Source organism: Oncorhynchus tshawytscha, linkage group LG27 (assembly GCF_018296145.1).
Source record: "Oncorhynchus tshawytscha isolate Ot180627B linkage group LG27, Otsh_v2.0, whole genome shotgun sequence".
Taxonomy (NCBI): Eukaryota; Metazoa; Chordata; class Actinopteri; order Salmoniformes; family Salmonidae; genus Oncorhynchus; species Oncorhynchus tshawytscha.
In genome coordinates, this window is record NC_056455.1 from 17,733,895 (window position 1) to 17,751,389 (window position 17,495).

Below are 17,495 nucleotides of genomic sequence, written 5' to 3' on the forward strand. Positions count from 1 at the left end.
AAAAGAATGCTAATGTTTGATCCCGTGTTCATTTCATCCCTTATTATTCAGCTGGTCTCTAAACAGAAGGGAATGGATTTGTGCTGTCTTCTCTTTTCCTGATCCCTTGTTTACATTTCCTTCTCTCTGTACACAGAGGTGGAGTTTGTTCTTTTTGTAAACTAGCTACAGTATCAGCCAGAAAGAATGCAGTATACATTGCCTGCAGCCTCAATGGCACAGTAGTTGACCACGGTAGAGCAGTGTTTTTATAAATTACAGAAATACTTCTAGAGATACCTAATGACTCACAATGGGCCTCAAGATCTACATCTGAGGATGTCTGTGCTGCTAGCTAAGATGTCTTCACACTCTTTATTACCACCCGAACTAGTGTCCTACCTCTCTATAGAACATGGAAGTAGGGTTTGTACATATGGTATTCCTTACAACAGTGTCTCTTGATAACAATGAAAAAATGCAATCTGGTTCATCTAATGGGACGAAATAAATATCTGACATTAATTGTGAAGATTGAATTGGTTCATAATTCAAAGTAATTTCTTCAAGCAGTTCACAACTTTCTGAGCTCTATCAAAGCCCACTACTTCTGAACTAAAGGTAAAGCTAAAGGTAAAGCTAAAGGTCGACCACCCATTGAGAAGTGTGGAGTTTGTGAATAATTCATTCTCACTGTTCTCTTCTAAAAATGGAGAGCGGAAATCAATTTTACATACTTGAGTCCATCTCCTTATTTAGGCCTGTTGGTAATTTTGGATGGCATTTATTTTATAATTACTGTAGTAAATTATCAATATGCCAATTGATTTGGCAAAGTGTAAGAGTAGTGTATAGTAGCAGGGGCGCAACTTTCACTGGGTTGGGGGGACATGTCCCCCCACATTCTGAAATTGCATTTTTGTCCCCCCCAGTTGTATGATTGGAATGTGATACAAAACGAGGCAACGGTGTGCTTTAGGACCATGAGGACGCATCGAAGTGGTCGGTAGGCTGTTTGGAGTGTTTATCTGACTGGATAATAATACCCCCCCTCCCGACTTCTAAAACCCTGCTCTCCTGTTTAGTAAGTCAATGATCCTCATACTGAACATATCCACTCCCAAGCAATGAAAACCTAGAGAGTAGAAGTTTTCAGGCACTTACATTTACATTTTAGCTATCCAGAGTGACTTACAGTTAGTGCATTACTCTTAAGACTGGTAGGTAGGACAACCACATATCACAGTCATAGAAAGTAAAAATGTTTGCAATAAAGTAACTATCAGCAAAGTCTAACATGGCAGTGAACATGGAATCATTTGTTTGTTTTTCATTCATTATTCAAAGATTTCAAACACAGTATGAAACAAACACTAAATGAAATGAAGGGCATTTCAAAAAGGCTTCCCTGAATGTCACAACAATATGTCGAACAAGGACAGCAGCTGTAGACCAAGGATTCAATCTCTGGCACAATTCAATGGCCATGGAGTCAACTGGGCCCATGCTGCCATAGTAACTGACCCTTCGGCTGCAAGTGACGACTGAGGCTGCTGTTCGAGGCCAGACCACACACCACAGCACAATCCTCTGGTTTGGAACCAGCCACAGTCATTAGGGGCCATTGCCACATCCAAAGTCTCCACTGACACTGCTGCCAGCAGTCCACCCCATATGATCATCAAACAGCGATTTGCCCACTCACTAGAAGCCTTCTAAGTAATGTCTAAGTTGAAATGCAGGACAGAAGGATAGGACAAAATATAGCATGTACATTCAGATAGGGCTCCTGAGTGGCGCAGTGGTCTATGGTGCTACAGCTCAGTGCAAGAGGCCTCACTACAGTACTTGGTTCAAATCCAGGCTGGCTGTGATTGGAAGTCCCGTAGGGCAGAGCACAATTGGCCCAGCATCATCCGGGGTAGGCTGTCATTGTAAATAAGAAATTGTTCTTAACTGACTTGCCTAGTTACATTAAAAAAATGTTATTTAATTCTATTGGTTGTAATATATTTTCCTAATTGAGCATAGCATATTTGGCCAAGGACTTGCCTTCATAAAAATGACAAGGGCTTTCTTATTGCTAACAGGACGTGAAGTATAAAACCGTTCTATGTTCTCTAAAGAAAAAACATCACAGCCACTGCCCAGGCACTCTGTATCTGTGCTCACAAACCATTGCAGGAAGATAAATGGAGCTCGCTGGGGGAAATGGATACTGTGTCATCCATTCACAGAGCAATGGAAGACTGGTCACAGCAGAATGTAACCAGTGGTACACAGAGGAAAGTCTGCTTCAGTCTGCTTGAATGGACACGCCTGTAAGTGAGGCTTACTGTCACAGTTAGTGTTCTTCTTCCACAATCTAATACAATTCGGTAATACCTATGTTACTCTTTAGAGAGCCGTTTAGCTTTATGGGAAAAGGATACCGTTTACTTGTCATATCAAGGTGTGACAGATGGAACCACCAGTTGATTGTTGATATGGTTGCTCCCTGCAAATACATTCAAAATCAAATTAAATCACATTTTATTTGTCACATGCGCCGAATACAACAGGTGTAGTAGACCTTACAGTGAAATGCTTACTTACAAGCCCTTAACCAACAATGCAGTTTTAAGAAAAATATGTGTTAAGTAATAAATAGATAAGTAAAAAATAAGAAGTAAAAGTAACAAAAAATTAAAGAGCAGCAGTAAAATAACAGTAGCGAGGCTATATACAGGGTGCACCGGATGGTCAAAGTTATTGAGGTAATACAGTTGAAGTCGGAAGTATACTGTACATGTAGGTAGAGTTCAAGTGACTGTGCATAGATAATAAACAGAGAATAGCAGCAGTGCAGCAGCAGTGCAGCAGCAGGGTGGGGGGGGGGAATGCAAACAATATGGATAGCCATTTGATTGGCCGTTCAGGAGTCTTATGGCTTCGGGGTACTAGCTGTTGAGCAGCCTTTTGGACCTAGACTTGGCACTCCGGTACCGCTTGCTGTGCGGTAGCAGAGAGAACAGTCTATTCTTAGGGCCTTCCTCTGACACCGACTGGTATAGAGGTCCTGGATGGCAGGAAGCTTGGCTTCAGTGATGCACTGGGCCGTACGCACTACCCTTTGTAGTGCCTTGCGGTCGGAGGCCGAGCAGTTACTTTACCAGGCAGTGATGCAACCCAGGATGCGCTCAATGGTGCAGCTGTAGAACTTTTTGAGGATCTGAGGACCCATGCCAGATCTTTTCAGTCTCATGAGTTATCAGTAAACTTAATGATGGTGTTGGAGTCATGCCTGGCCATGCAGTCATGAGAGAACAGGGAGTACAGGAGGGGACTGAGCGAGCACCCCTGAGGGTAGAATTAAAGTAATATAACGTTGTATTATTTTAGAACATTTTAGATTTTTTTGCTGTTTATATTGTCCTGTTAAAAAACACTGCTCACGTGCTTATCTACATATGTAACCGATGTGAAATGGCTAGCTAGTTAGCGGTGGTGCGTGCTAATAGTGTTTCAATCGGTGACGTCACTCGCTCTGAGACCTTGAAGTAGTTGTTCCCCATGCTCTGCAAAAGCAGTGGATTTTGTGGCACGATGGGTAACGATGCTTCGTGGGTGTCAGTTGTTGATGTGTGCAGAGGGTCCCTGGTTTGAGCCCAGGTAGGGGTGAGGAGAAGGACGGAAGCTATACTGTTACATTGATGCTGTTGACCCGGATCACTGCTGTTGACCCGGATTGCTGCGGAAAAGGAGGAGGTCAGGGGGGTGAGTGTAACCGATGTGAAACAGCTAGCTAGTTAGCGGTGGTGCGCGCTAATATTGTTTCAATCGGTGACGTCACTCGCTCTAAGACCTTGAAGTAGTTGTTCCACTTGCTCTGCAAGGGCCACGGCTTTTGTGGAGCGATGGGTAACGATGCTTCGAAGGTGACTGTTGTCGATGTGTGCAGAGGGTTTCGAGGCAAAGAGAGGGACAGAAGCTATACTGTTACACATACATGTGCTTATCCACATACAATTTGCTTTTCCATCTAGATTCAAATGAATGTCATTTCTTACCAAAAAAGCCAATCTATCTGTAGTTGATTTAATAATTTAGGGGTCTGTAATAAATCACCTTGAGAGGCCCTTTGGAGGCCCGGGGTGAAATATATCTGAATTAGCCTCTGAATATATCTAGCTGCTCCCTAGCAACCATTCAACCCAGCGGAACCAATGATGTTCTAGCAATCATCTTTTGGCCCACGTGGGTGGCATTTTAAAGAGTCTACCGTCACAAATGTAGGAGGATAATGGTAAAAGAGGGTACTCTAATGTGGCTCAAAGAAAATGGAGCTCTGACGTAGGGGAGTGTTTGTGAGTCCCCTACTTACCTTTGGTTGTCCTTGAAAGACTGCTGTTGTCAATTCCCCTCCCACCCAACATCTTTTCCCTCTGCTCAACTCCAACCTACTTAACACACTCTCACACCATCTGTCTCTCTCTCTCTCTCTCTCACACACACACACACACACACACACACACACACACACACACACACACATACCCACAGCTGTGTTTTCATGTCATTTCAGGACTTTTACGAGTGTAAAATATTTTTACCATTAAAAATGATTTTTTCCCCCTAAACCTAAACCTAGCCCTAACTCTAAACCTAACCCTTACCACAAAACCCTAAACCTAACCCTTAAGCTTAAAATAGCATTTGAACAAATTCAGGACCTGAAAAAAGTCGAGACTTTTACATTTTTTTTATTGTAAGGACATCACGCTGGTTGCTTAGCTCAAACTCAGGATCTCTGCCTTGCTAGCACACGTGACCACCCTCCTGAAGCATCTTACCGGTCGGCGCCACCTCAGGCTGAGGAGTAAGTTTCACACATTCCCATGTGCTACATTCACCTCTCAAACTTACTCAACAGTGGCTCCAGCGTTGAGCTCTAAAAGACGTCAAGCTGCTTGCTTAGCGAGTACCACTTCCTCTTGATTTATCCAGGCGCACACACACGCACACACAAACACACGCACGCACGCACACACACACACACACAATCTTCTTATTTTCTTCATGGGGCATTAGACCTTTGTTCATAATTATCCACATGATGAGTACAGTGAAAATGACCAGCACACGTATTTCATCCCTTTCCTTTGGAATGTGTTGCTGTGATGAATGCAACAATTTCACTGGGTCATTGTGTCCTTAACACTTTGACCTCTGGCATAATATGTGTCTGTATTTCCACAGCTTCATTTCATCCAGTTCAATATGGAGATTGCGGCTGTGTTGCTTGGGGGGCGGGACAAAATGACCCATGCAATAAAATGAGAGGAAATGTCGATTTGTGCAGCCGTATTCAGATGCACTATTCATTATTCTAATATTTGTGATTATACGTCTGGCTCTCATATACACTATACACATTAAAGTCTGCACATTGTAATTTCATTATACATTTTTTATTGTAACATATATGGCATGAAAACATTGGTCTGTCTATTTTCCACCATAATTTGCAAACAAATTCATTAAAAATCCCACAATGTGATTTTCTGGATTTTTTTTTCCTCATTTCGTCTGTCATCGTTGAAGTGTACCTATGATGAAAATTACAGGCCTCTCTCATCTTTTTAAGTGGGAGAACTTGCACTATTGGTGGCTGACTAAATACTTTTTTTGCCCCACTGTATGTATTTCTTCTTGATTTAAGTGTTTTTTTATAAGCTTATAAGCTAGTTTCATTATAGGAAATATAACTAAATGAATAACACATAAATCTACAACATGACATATTGTATAACTGCAATTGAGCCATAAAGTCTGACCTTCAACTCTAACCCCAAGTTGCCACCCTATTCCAACAGACCTGTCTGCATGCTAGCATATGCATTCCAACCTGATCTGCTGGGGCTAGGAAGTTCCACTCTGGTGACACTATAGCTACTGAGAATGGGTCTGTGCCCATGTGACACTAATCCTCCCTCTGTTTCTTGTAGAATACTTAAAAAACACTTTGTTTGGAAGGTGTCAACCAGGGGATCGAGGCAATACATCACAACCCTTTGGCCATCCTGCAGATAACACAGCTCATCCACAGCCATTATCTGCTGGATCAGATTGGCCATCAGATTTTCACAGGGCCTCATACATCTACAGGCCCCTTGATCCCTCTGATATCCATGGTAATGACTGAGAGAGGCACACAACACAGTTGGCCTGTTATTTTTCCAACCATTTGAGGAAGAAAGAACAACTGGAAGAGAGGTGTCCAACTTGAAATACTGTACAGTCTTTCTATAGAGGCCCTGGGTTGGATATTGAACAACAATCTCATAAACAATGCTATGAGCTTCTATTGGTGGTGCATGTAGGCTGTGGTATATAGATTCCTACAGGGCCCCTAAATGTCTAATATGTGCAGGGAAATAGGGGAAACTGTTGAATGACTGTCTCATACATTGTGCACTGCAGGGATGCATCTCCATTATTCCATGACCTTCTGCCCTAATTCCCAACTTCTCCTCCCAATATCAGCTCACGATGCCACCAGGTTAGGAATTCTACTCTAGCCCCAATACTCCTACACCTCCAATGTCAGCAGGATGTGAAGGGATTGGGAGTCATTCTAGCTCTCTCTCTCCCGTGGTACATGTGTATGTCATCTGCATGACAAAGCCCTTCTGGGTCTGCCTCCTCTATTTCACCACTGCATGGTTCAATGGGTGCAGTTATAGGTGATAAATTATTTATTTTGTTCTTCGCTCACCATAGTTGACTACTCGGTCTGGGCCATTTCCTCTAATAACACAATGGGATTTCAAGTCCCTAACATTGAGCTACAGCTGCATAGGCCAGAGGAAACCAAGATTCAGATGCATATGCAATATTATTGAAAATACTTTACTGGGGTTATTAGAATAAGTAATACAGCTGAAAATGGTTTGCTTGTGTGTTTTCATTGGGTGATGCTGCATTGCAGAGAACTACCCAAATCTAATATTCAAAAGAACACTTCAATATTTGCAAGGGACATGTTATTCTTTTAACTCCCTGACAAAACCTTGACCTTTTAGGGATGGTTCATCATGAGACGTATATTCATTAAATGCAGAACAATTCATGAAACAATCTACACAACTTGAACCGAACTCAGAACAACATTTCTAAATTGAAAAGGTCTAATATTCACTGGTGCCATAGGGCAACCCTTTACACTGATTAGGAGACTTTCTTACTATTGTCTTTGTGCCAGAACTTCCTCAACAATAAAGATCCGGCAGAACCGCAATAGATTCAGAAAGTAAAAGGAGTCACGTCTCTATTTAATTAGGCATGGTCTCTATTTAATTAGGCATGGTCTCTATTTAATTAGGCATGGTCTCTATTTAATTAGGCATGGTCTCTATTTAATTAGGCATGGTCTCTATTTAATTAGGCATGGTCTCTATTTAATTAGGCATGGTCTCTCTTTTAATTAGGCATGGTCTCTATTTAATTAGGTATGGTCTCTATTTCATTAGGCATGGTCTCTATTTCATGCATGGTCTCTATTTCATTAGGCATGGTCTCTATTTCATTAGGCATGGTCTCTATTTCATTAGGCATGGTCTCTATTTCATTAGGCATGGTCTCTATTTCATTAGGCATGGTCTCTATTTCATTAGGCATGGTCTCTATTTCATTAGGCATGGTCTCTATTTCATTAGGCATGGTCTCTATTTCATTAGGCATGGTCTCTATTTCATTAGGCATGGTCTCTATTTCATTAGGCATGGTCTCTATTTTAATTAGGCATGGTCTCTATTTTAATTAGGCATGGTCAATATTTCATTAGGCATGGTCAATATTTCATTAGGCATGGTCTCTATTTCATTAGGCATGGTCTCTATTTCATTAGGCATGGTCTCTATTTCATTAGGCATGGTCTCTATTTCATTAGGCATGGTCTCTATTTAATTAGGCTAGTTCGTGGTGTAAGGATTTGATAGAATGGATCTTAAATTGTATTACCCTTTCACTCTCATGCCATTTTTTGTACGTTAAATGAGTTGGCAGGAACAGTAGTTCTTCAAAGTAATTTAAGCATAATTAGAAAAATGGTGTTGCACAACTACTAAAAAAAGAACAGTTGACAAAGCTACATTTCAAAGCTGGAATGGGTGAGAATATCTTTCAATAACAAATCATGACTCTTTCCTTTCATATTGGTGTCACACCAAGTTAGATGTTATTACTCTGCAATTGAGGAAAGATAATTATCAACAGCCATTTTCTCAGAACTGTAGAATTGCCTTTTTTTACCCAGACTATGGTGAGAAACACGTCAATGCTGCAAGGAATATAACTTCAAGAACGTATTTCAAAATGTTTACACACCTGTACACTAATAAAAAAGGATTCAAATCAAATCAAACTTTATTTGTCCCATGCGCCGAATACAACAATACCTTACAGTGAAATGCTTACTTACAAGCCCTTAACCAACAATGCAGCTTTAAGAAAAATACATTTTAAGTAAAAATCTAAATTAAAATTACAAATAATTAAAGAGCAGCAGTAAAATAACAGTAGTGAGGCTATATACAGGGGGTACCGGTACAGAGTCAATGTGCGGGGACACTCTGACCCTGCCTGGTATAGAGGTCCTGAATGGCAGGAAGCTTGGCCCCAGTGATGTACTGGGCCGTACGCACTACCTTCTGTAATGCCTTGTGGTCGGAGGCCGAGGAGTTGCCATACCAGGCAGATTGTGCAGCTGTTGAACTTTTTGAGGATATGTGGCCCATGCCAAATCTTTTCTAAAAGGGTTTTGCGGCTGTCCCCATAGGAGAAGCCTTTTTGGTTCCAGGTAGAACTATTTTGTGTTACATGTAGAACACTCTGTGGAAAGGGTTCTACATGAAACCCAAAAGGGTTCTAATTGGAACATAAAAGGGATTCTTCAAAGGGTTATCCTATGTGGACAGTCAAATAACCCTTTTTAGTTCTAGATAGCACCTTTTATTCTAAGAGTGCAGGCCCGAATAATGAGAGGTTCTGAATACCCGTACTCTTCTCATGACTGGGACCAAAAAGTCTAACCCCTCAACCCACTACTCAACACCTACTCAAAGTTCAGTGTGCAATAACTTCAGCTATGTCCTCCAACCCTTGAGACGTCCTCTGTATGTGCTTTGCTTTGTTAGTGGGCGGCATTCACGTATATGATCTCTCTCTCAGAACAATAATAACCATCTACCCACCTTGGACATGTCTGTCTCACAGTAGGATGACAGTGAAGTTTTATGTGAACATCTGAAAATCTAATTCCTGTCACCATCACTATCTCTGTGACAGGCCAGGGGACCAGTCCCCCTCCTCATTATGCCTGACCTCTTCCTGTTTGTGTCCAGCTGTCCTTGCATCCTGCCCGCCACTGTCTGTCAAGCACCATAATCATATTCAGCCAGTGGAAATCACATGACATATTAACTGCTACTGTGGAGGAGCCTGGTTAGTGACTGGATCAAGCTAATGAATGCATAACCATGAAAATGACTGTAATAATGACATGAAAAGAAAGCCCAAAGATATCCCTGTCCTCTCCTCCACCTGTCCCTGTCCCCTCATAGCCCCTCAATGCACCAAGTGGAGAACACAGTCACACACACGTCTTATGTTCCTATACGAAGTGAAAAGAAACAGCACAAATACATTGTGGTGAAAGAGGTGAATTAAGTCAAGAGGTGGAGGATGTGTCTTCTCAGCCGATGGAGTGGAAAAGAAGGAGGAGAGGGAGCAGGGGAAGGGTGAGTCTGACAGGGTTAATGTGATAACTAAAGGGAAGCTCATGTCACCCAGATGCTCCGAAGCCTGGCGAATATTCATTAAATCTCCACAATAAGAGAGAATTTAATCTGCCAATTTAATTACGAGGCCAGCGCACAGGAAGGCTTTGGTCTAGATTCCGCTTCCCCAGGAGATTCACACTCTATCCCTCCTCACTCCCACGATGAGCACGAGAGGAGCCATTTGACCAGCAATGAAGGGAGGCTTGGCCTCACAGCTGCCTCACCACAGAGGGGGAAATAATGAGAGAAGGATGAGGGAGAGAGAGAAGAATGGAACAATAGAGGAGCGTGGCCATTACTTCTCCATGTGTCCCATTATCCAGAGAAAACAAGCAATATCCAGCACCACAAATTGGGACACTAGAGAAACAGAGAGTTATTGGTGAGAGGAAATAGGCTGCCTGTGCAGGAGGATTCAGTGTCTGTAATAGCTTTAGAACACACTTTTTAACTCTGTCAGTCTGACATTCTTCCTAGCTCGCTAGATCCTGGGCCTTGAATGAATGATGGTGGTATAATATGCTGGTTCTCAGGTCAATTAAGTAAGGCAAGCCAAGAGTGATGACCTATACTGCTTTATAAAATGTTGAACACGGAAAACAACGTTCACAATGGTCTCTAACGGTTTGTGAAGATATATAACCTGATATACATGGTCTAATGGGTGCTATGTTGCTGATGCTGTAAATATTGCACCGTTAATGTAGCAATTCAGCTCCTATTTTCATTTCTCCTCACAGAAGTCAAAGCAATATTAACCATCTTATACTAAATATTTTCATTACAAAATATTTAATTCCATCTGATTTTTAAAGCTCATTAAAAAGTTATTCACTAAAATAATGAACATAAAACCATTCTTTCTCAAATAAATTTGATTTCCCTCCTTTATGTAACCGAGAGTGCTTTGCAGAGAGAGACAAATTGACTAAGAGAGTCATCTAAGAGAGTCATCTCTGGAGGAGCAGAAAGTTACAAGACCCAGTAATTGCATTTCATAATAAAGAAAGCATGTCTCAGCTACTTGCCCCCATATAATGCCATCCAATTAGAAAAGGGTAATGCAGCTTTGCCTCTCTACATGAATTTCAGCACCAAGAAAATCACACTCATGAAACATGTCCCTCAAATGACTTCTCCTGGAAATAGCTGATCCTCCTAAACTTGTCAACTCTAACATCTAACTTCAAACATACACAATAACATAGTCATAATGGACGACTAATACTGTACGTCAAAAGGGAGCTGGTAATTGTAAAATATCCTTTGAGAATAGTTGCTGAGGTGATTGAGTTTCGTATGCTGCAGTTAGATCCTGGAGTAGGGCTAGTGTGGTGCTGTTAATGCACCTGGTTCACTGCAGATCCCAAGATGCAAATGCATCAAACAGTGGGAAAATCAGCATGACAAAGTGTTGAGGCTATTGTGCCTGCTTCTGCCAGGGTTGTCGTCTCTTGATAGGTTTGCAGTTGATGGCATTCTATTGTGCTGGAGGAATTGTAATCTACTGTTGTGACATCAAATGTAAAGCGATTATTATAGAGCTACTCTGGCGCCTGAAGTAATGGACATTTCAAGCTGTGGGTAGCAATTAAGTACCTTAGAGTGATTGTTTTCAATTCAAATGGTCAAAAAGAAACAAAAATAGCTTCTTAGCTAAATGCAATTTCTCAAGCACAAATGTAGCTAGGACTGTCTGGGAGTGGTCTGAGAGAGGCCTAATTGGAGGAGCCTAATGAGAGAGAGAGGTGTAACCTGAAAACTAACTTTTGGCAGAGCGGAGGTTAAACTTTCTTTGTTATTGATTGTCACCAGGCGATCAAAAAAAGAAAGAAAGATGTAATTTCAAACAGCTCTTACACTATAAGAGCATTATCATAATTTTCTCAATTTCACAGCATTATTCCAACCATAAAGTGTGGAAATATAAAGTGGCCCATCCACACTAAGGATATGACTAAGGCTACAGCAGGAGATGGGTGTCCACCACAGGAGGTTGGTAGCACTTTAATTGGGGAGGATGGGCTTGTGATAATGTCTGGAGCGGAATCAGTGGAATAGTATCAACTACATCAATCACATGGTTTCCATGTGTATGATGCCATTCCATTTACTCCGTTCCAGGCATTATTATGAGCCGTCCTCCCCTCAGCAGCCTCCACTGGACTGTCTACATACAGTTTCTGTCCTTTCCACGTTTTGAATCCAGGTAGATTATGAGGTTGATTGCCACTAATAGGAAGTAATACCTCATGGCTGTTTTCTGATAGATACCAGACAGTAAATGGGATTCTAAAGCTGACATGCTCTACAGGCAGGTATGGTTATATCTGCATTGTGATATGTACATTTTTTTGCCAAGATAGATTATTTTCAGGACAGCTTTCCTTTGATTTTGGGAGCTTAGAGATGATCAGTGTAGGGAGGTTTACAGCATGTCAGCTTCACACAGGTCTTTATCATTGCAGCAGAGGATACAGGGATAAAAAAAACTGCAGATCCCAAGATGCAAATGCATCAAACAGTGGGAAAATCAGCATGACATAGTGTTGGGGCTATTGTGCCTGCTTCTGCCAGGGTTGTCATCTCTTGATAGGTAATCAATTGATGCCATTCTATTGTGCTGGATGAATTAACTAATTGTAATCTACTGTTGTGACATCAAATGCAAAGAGATTATTATATGCAGAGCTACTCTGGCGCCTGTAGTAATGGAAATTTCAAGCTATGTACCGGAAGAAAATGAATGGCCTTGGATAAGCTCAAGTCCCATAGGTCTTCCCCTCATTGCAAAAGACCTGACATACATTATTAAAATATGAATCAATACAGAGCCTGTCTGCTTTTTGTAGATCTTTATTCTGATCTCTCGCCCAGATGGAGGTAGACAGGGAGGCCAGGGGGCTGGAGGCCTGCTCTGGTCCCCCCGTTGACCTGCCGTGTGTCCACTAGCCTCCTCCAAGGATTACGTGGTGAATTTCTCTGGCTTCTCTGCGTTTTTCCTCCCCATCAGTGGGACACCTGTTTCTGCTGCCGGCAGCCCTCGACGGGTCATCTAAAGACGATTATGTCAGGCGGTGGAGAGGTGAACCGACTCTGCAGGGGAGAAGTGCGACTGACAGTCAAGATCATTTCCTTCTCCCTCCCTCCATCTAGCGCATCTCTCTTTTTCATGACTTTTTTTAAAATTCCCGTTTCTTTTGAGTGGAGAATGTGGGATGTATCCCTCCAAGGGATCAATGAAATGTTGAGCCAAAGTGAAGAAAAAGAGTAAAAACAACTGAAAAAATAACTCAATATAATAGAAGATTCCATTTGGATTATGACAGAGAGCCAATGAAGCAGAATGATCATATTATTTACACTGTAGGCAATGGGTGCTGGTAATTTAATTAAATGCTGTATAACCTGTTATACTGTATACCCTGCAGTCAGGAAAGAGTAAATATTCAAGAAGGAATTTAGAATTTAAATTGCAGCCTTCACACCTACAGTAGCTCCTCTTTATTGCATCCCGAAAGGAGTTCAACTACTGTCTGCAGGTATTACTAACACAAGTGATTATGAACTCTCTTTGGCAAGCAAACAATCTTTTACAAGTATTCAAATGACCTAATTATCCAAAGTGCCAAACATTTGAAAGTGTTTTGGGGTGTATTCCAATTCCACCAACAATGACATTAGAGTTGGATGTTCATCGAAGGTTTCTTCTTGCCCCTGAGAAAATTAGAGTTGGAATTTGAAGGCCCATTTTCAAGACCTGCTGATACAAAGTGTATATGAGGCAATTGACAGGCTGTAAGGACAACATGCTAATCTGCTGAGAAATATAGTGACAAGGTTGATCAGAGAACTATTATTTTAAAAATACAAAATAAAAATAAACATTTTAGAGGGTGGATCAGCTTTATATTGCAGAAAGAATGTTGCTTCCAATGTAATTGTCTGCATCATTTCCAATCCCCCATATGTTTTGGGTAAATATATATATCCATACACACATGCATATATATAAATATATATACACATACATGTACATACCTATATAGACATACATACCTTTTTAAAGAATATACCTTTGTTATTATTCGCCACAAACCCTACCACCGATCCCCCAATTGAAATATACCAATAAACACTTCTGCTTCTTCCTTCAATCCATACATCTTACACACATTCTACTGATTGATCAGAGAATTGATTTGGCACAGTTTCTCAATTATTGGGAAACGCAAATTGCAAGGGCTCTAACCTTAAGGAATCTTGCATTATGTTAAAAAAAACTCTTCATGCTTCATTTTATAGGAACATGTTTGGTTTAAGATAGTAGTTCATTACTTTAAAGTTCAAATGCAGCCATTTTTATCTCAATATCAAATAATTTCTAGGTAGAAATTAAGTACCTTAGAGTGATTGTTTTCAATTCAAATGGTCAAAAATAAACAAATATAGCTTCTTAGCTAAATGCAATTTCTCAAGCAAAAATGTAGCTAGGACTGTCTGGGAGTGGTCTGAGAGAGAGGCCTAATCGGAGGGATGTGTAACCTGAAAACTAACTTTTGGCAGAGCAGAGGCTAAACTTTCTTTGTTATTGGTCGTCACCAGGGGGTCCAAAAAAAACAAACAAGGTGAAATTTCAAACAGCTCTTACACTATAAGTGCATTATCATAATTTTCTCAATATCACAGCATTAGTCCAACCTCATAATATGGAAATATATATAAAACACAGAAAAATCACATTTTTGACTTCACTGCCCCTTTATATGTAAACAGAACATAGAGCATTATCATTATTCTTTGTGTTAACGTAAACTCACTCCCTTTTGTACATCGCCTTGGTCTGTACAATTGACCTTATTTTAGCGCCCCAAAAACGTAATCATTCCAGATCAACTGTAGCGTCAATACCATTGTAAAGCACAATTTCTCCCCTTTCCAACAAAATGAATGACATGACCTCCACGCTGCCTGTTTCTGCATAATTCAAGAAAGCAATGAGCTACGTCAGGGCTTTTTAAAAATGGCGGGTGGGGAAGCGAAACTAATGCGTGATAGTGAGAAGGAGAGGAGATGTGTCCAACTTATCACCTTATCGCCTCTAAAATGTAAATAAAACACTATGAAGAGTTTATATAATGTGTCATTACATACCTATTTACCTATTTGAAGGTTTGTGTCGAGTTTGAATCGGGTTTTTAGGGCGGTGCTAAAGTGATCTTCAGAAGTAAACAGCGGCTTTGAGAGTCATGATCGCTTACAGTGATGACGCAGAAAAAAGACTAGGTATCCCCCCTTACCCCGTCACTGTCCATTTCTTGTTTTTAAACGATGAGAGAAGTGCTACACCTGGTGGAGAGAGATTGTAAGGCAGAAATAGTTGCTTTATGTGTGCTGTACGTTACGGCATGACACGTCACGATGTAATGGAGGGTCCGTTTTTTCAACTTTTCTCCAATACTATAGAGCCATTACCATGTCGATCACCGCTTGATTATAAAGTTAGTTCACACCCCAGATTTTGAAGTCAACACAGTCGCTACAGTCCCATTAGTTTTCTTTGTAGCCTCGTTTGAATGTCTCGGTTGCGCACATTTGTACGAATAGGGTGAGTTTACGTTACTTCTGCGGTGCACAAAATGTCCATATGTTATAACATTGGAGTTGGAGACTTTTATCTCCCTCACCAACTTCAAACATCTGCTATCTGAGCAGCTAACCGATCGCTGCAGCTGTACATAGTCTATCGGTAAATAGCCCACCCATTTTTACCTACCTCATCCCCATACTGTTTTTATTATTTACTTTTCTACTCTTTTGCACACCAATATCTCTACCTGTACATGACCATCTGATCATTTATCACTCCAGTGTTAATCTGCAAAATTGTAATTATTCGCCTACCTCCTCATGCCTTTTGCACACAATGTATATAGACTCCCCTTTTTTTCTACTGTGTTATTGACTTGCTAATTGTTTACTCCATGTATAACGCTGTGTTGTCTGTTCACACTGCTATGCTTTATCTTGGCCAGGTCGCAGTTGCAAATGAGAACTTGTTCTCAACTAGCCTACCTGGTTAAATAAAGGTGAAATAAAATAAAAAATATAAAAAATTCTTGAAATACTTTTTTCTCATCAGCTTCAATTTGAACAGAATTCCTTAGAATCAATAGAAAACCACCAGACCAATTTAAGGCCACGTGACAAAAAATAATGCAGGTACTATGGATGGGGGTGTGAGCATGTGGGTCTGGGCAGATGGGATGGAGTCATTTGTGTGCGTCTGTAAGTTTGTATGTGTATGTTTGGAGTGAGAGAAAAAATGTAAAAAAAGGAAAACCACCAGTCCATCAAACATCCTCTGACTCAGCTCCATAATTAATAACACAATTCTAAGACCTGTCGTTCATAGCCATATATGTCAGGAACGCTCTGCACTTTAGCTGCATTGTCCGTTATGCTCTGGTTTACACTAAGTGAGGGGGCATTCCTCAATCATTTACATTTCCTTGAAATATTTCATTATGGTCCCAAAAAGCAATTAAGCCACATTAACAAGCAATGGTTTGGCTATTGTCTCTAACGTCAGCCATTAATGTTAGGATTAAGGTTTGCCTCTCTATTCTCATTTGAGACAGGTAATGGCTTTCTGTGTCTCTGGCAACAATGGGATTTATATGCTAGGCCATTTTCCTCACTTTTAGCACAGTGCTAGTGGATATACATCAATTCTGTTTTTCCCTGTCAAAGACTCATCACCCTCGGTATTAAGTTATACTTTCCATCAATGGTACAGCTAAAGTCAGTAGCTTGTGTTTTCATCTAACCAGCAAATATTATTTATTTTTTATCATGCACTTGCTCCTATTTTGGCCCCACATTTCTTATTAAACTGTGTGTTGCATTAGTGAAAAACACGGTTTTCATCTAGGCTTGATGGTTCTCAGCATGACTGAGTCAAGTGAAATCAGTGGTTTCCCAATATAAAAAGTGCCTGCTATAACTCCAGTCCTGGGATAGTATTTGAGCTGACAGTAAATCAAAACCAAGGACACTCTTCCACAGCACCGGGGGACTTAGGAGAGACTGAGATGATATCACCATGCAGTACAACGATAATAAGCCTGCACACATTCATCACCCCAGGCAGAAAGCCTTACCTCAGCTAAAGGCTCCATTCATTTCCACTGAATAGCCACACTAACTTCATGATCATTCTATTATTTCTGATTCCTCCCATGTTAAATTAAAACGTCCTCATCTTGGAGTTAAAACGATTGGCCTGCAACTGGCTTCTTGTTCCTTTGAGAAGTGCTCACTAGCTATTGTATTTTCAAACTGCCATCATTTCTTTCTCTGCAGAAATAGACAGCTATATTGTTTGTACTTTGTTTCACTTGCAAATATGATCTGTCTTGTGCTGTTATAAAAACATTACCATTTGCTGCAATGCCAACACATGATTTTGTTTATATTGTATTGAGCAGTCTGTGAAGACAGAGAAATTAACATAGAGCTGAGCGTAGCTATTCAGACGGAATACAAGTGAAGGTTACTGCCATAAGAAGGACTTTCTCTGTGATGATTCATCATTTAATAACTAATGCACAAAATAATGCAAGGATTGCAAATGTATACCATTTTCTCAGATACCCTTGGTCTGTGTTAGGCATACTAATCATCTGAACAGAT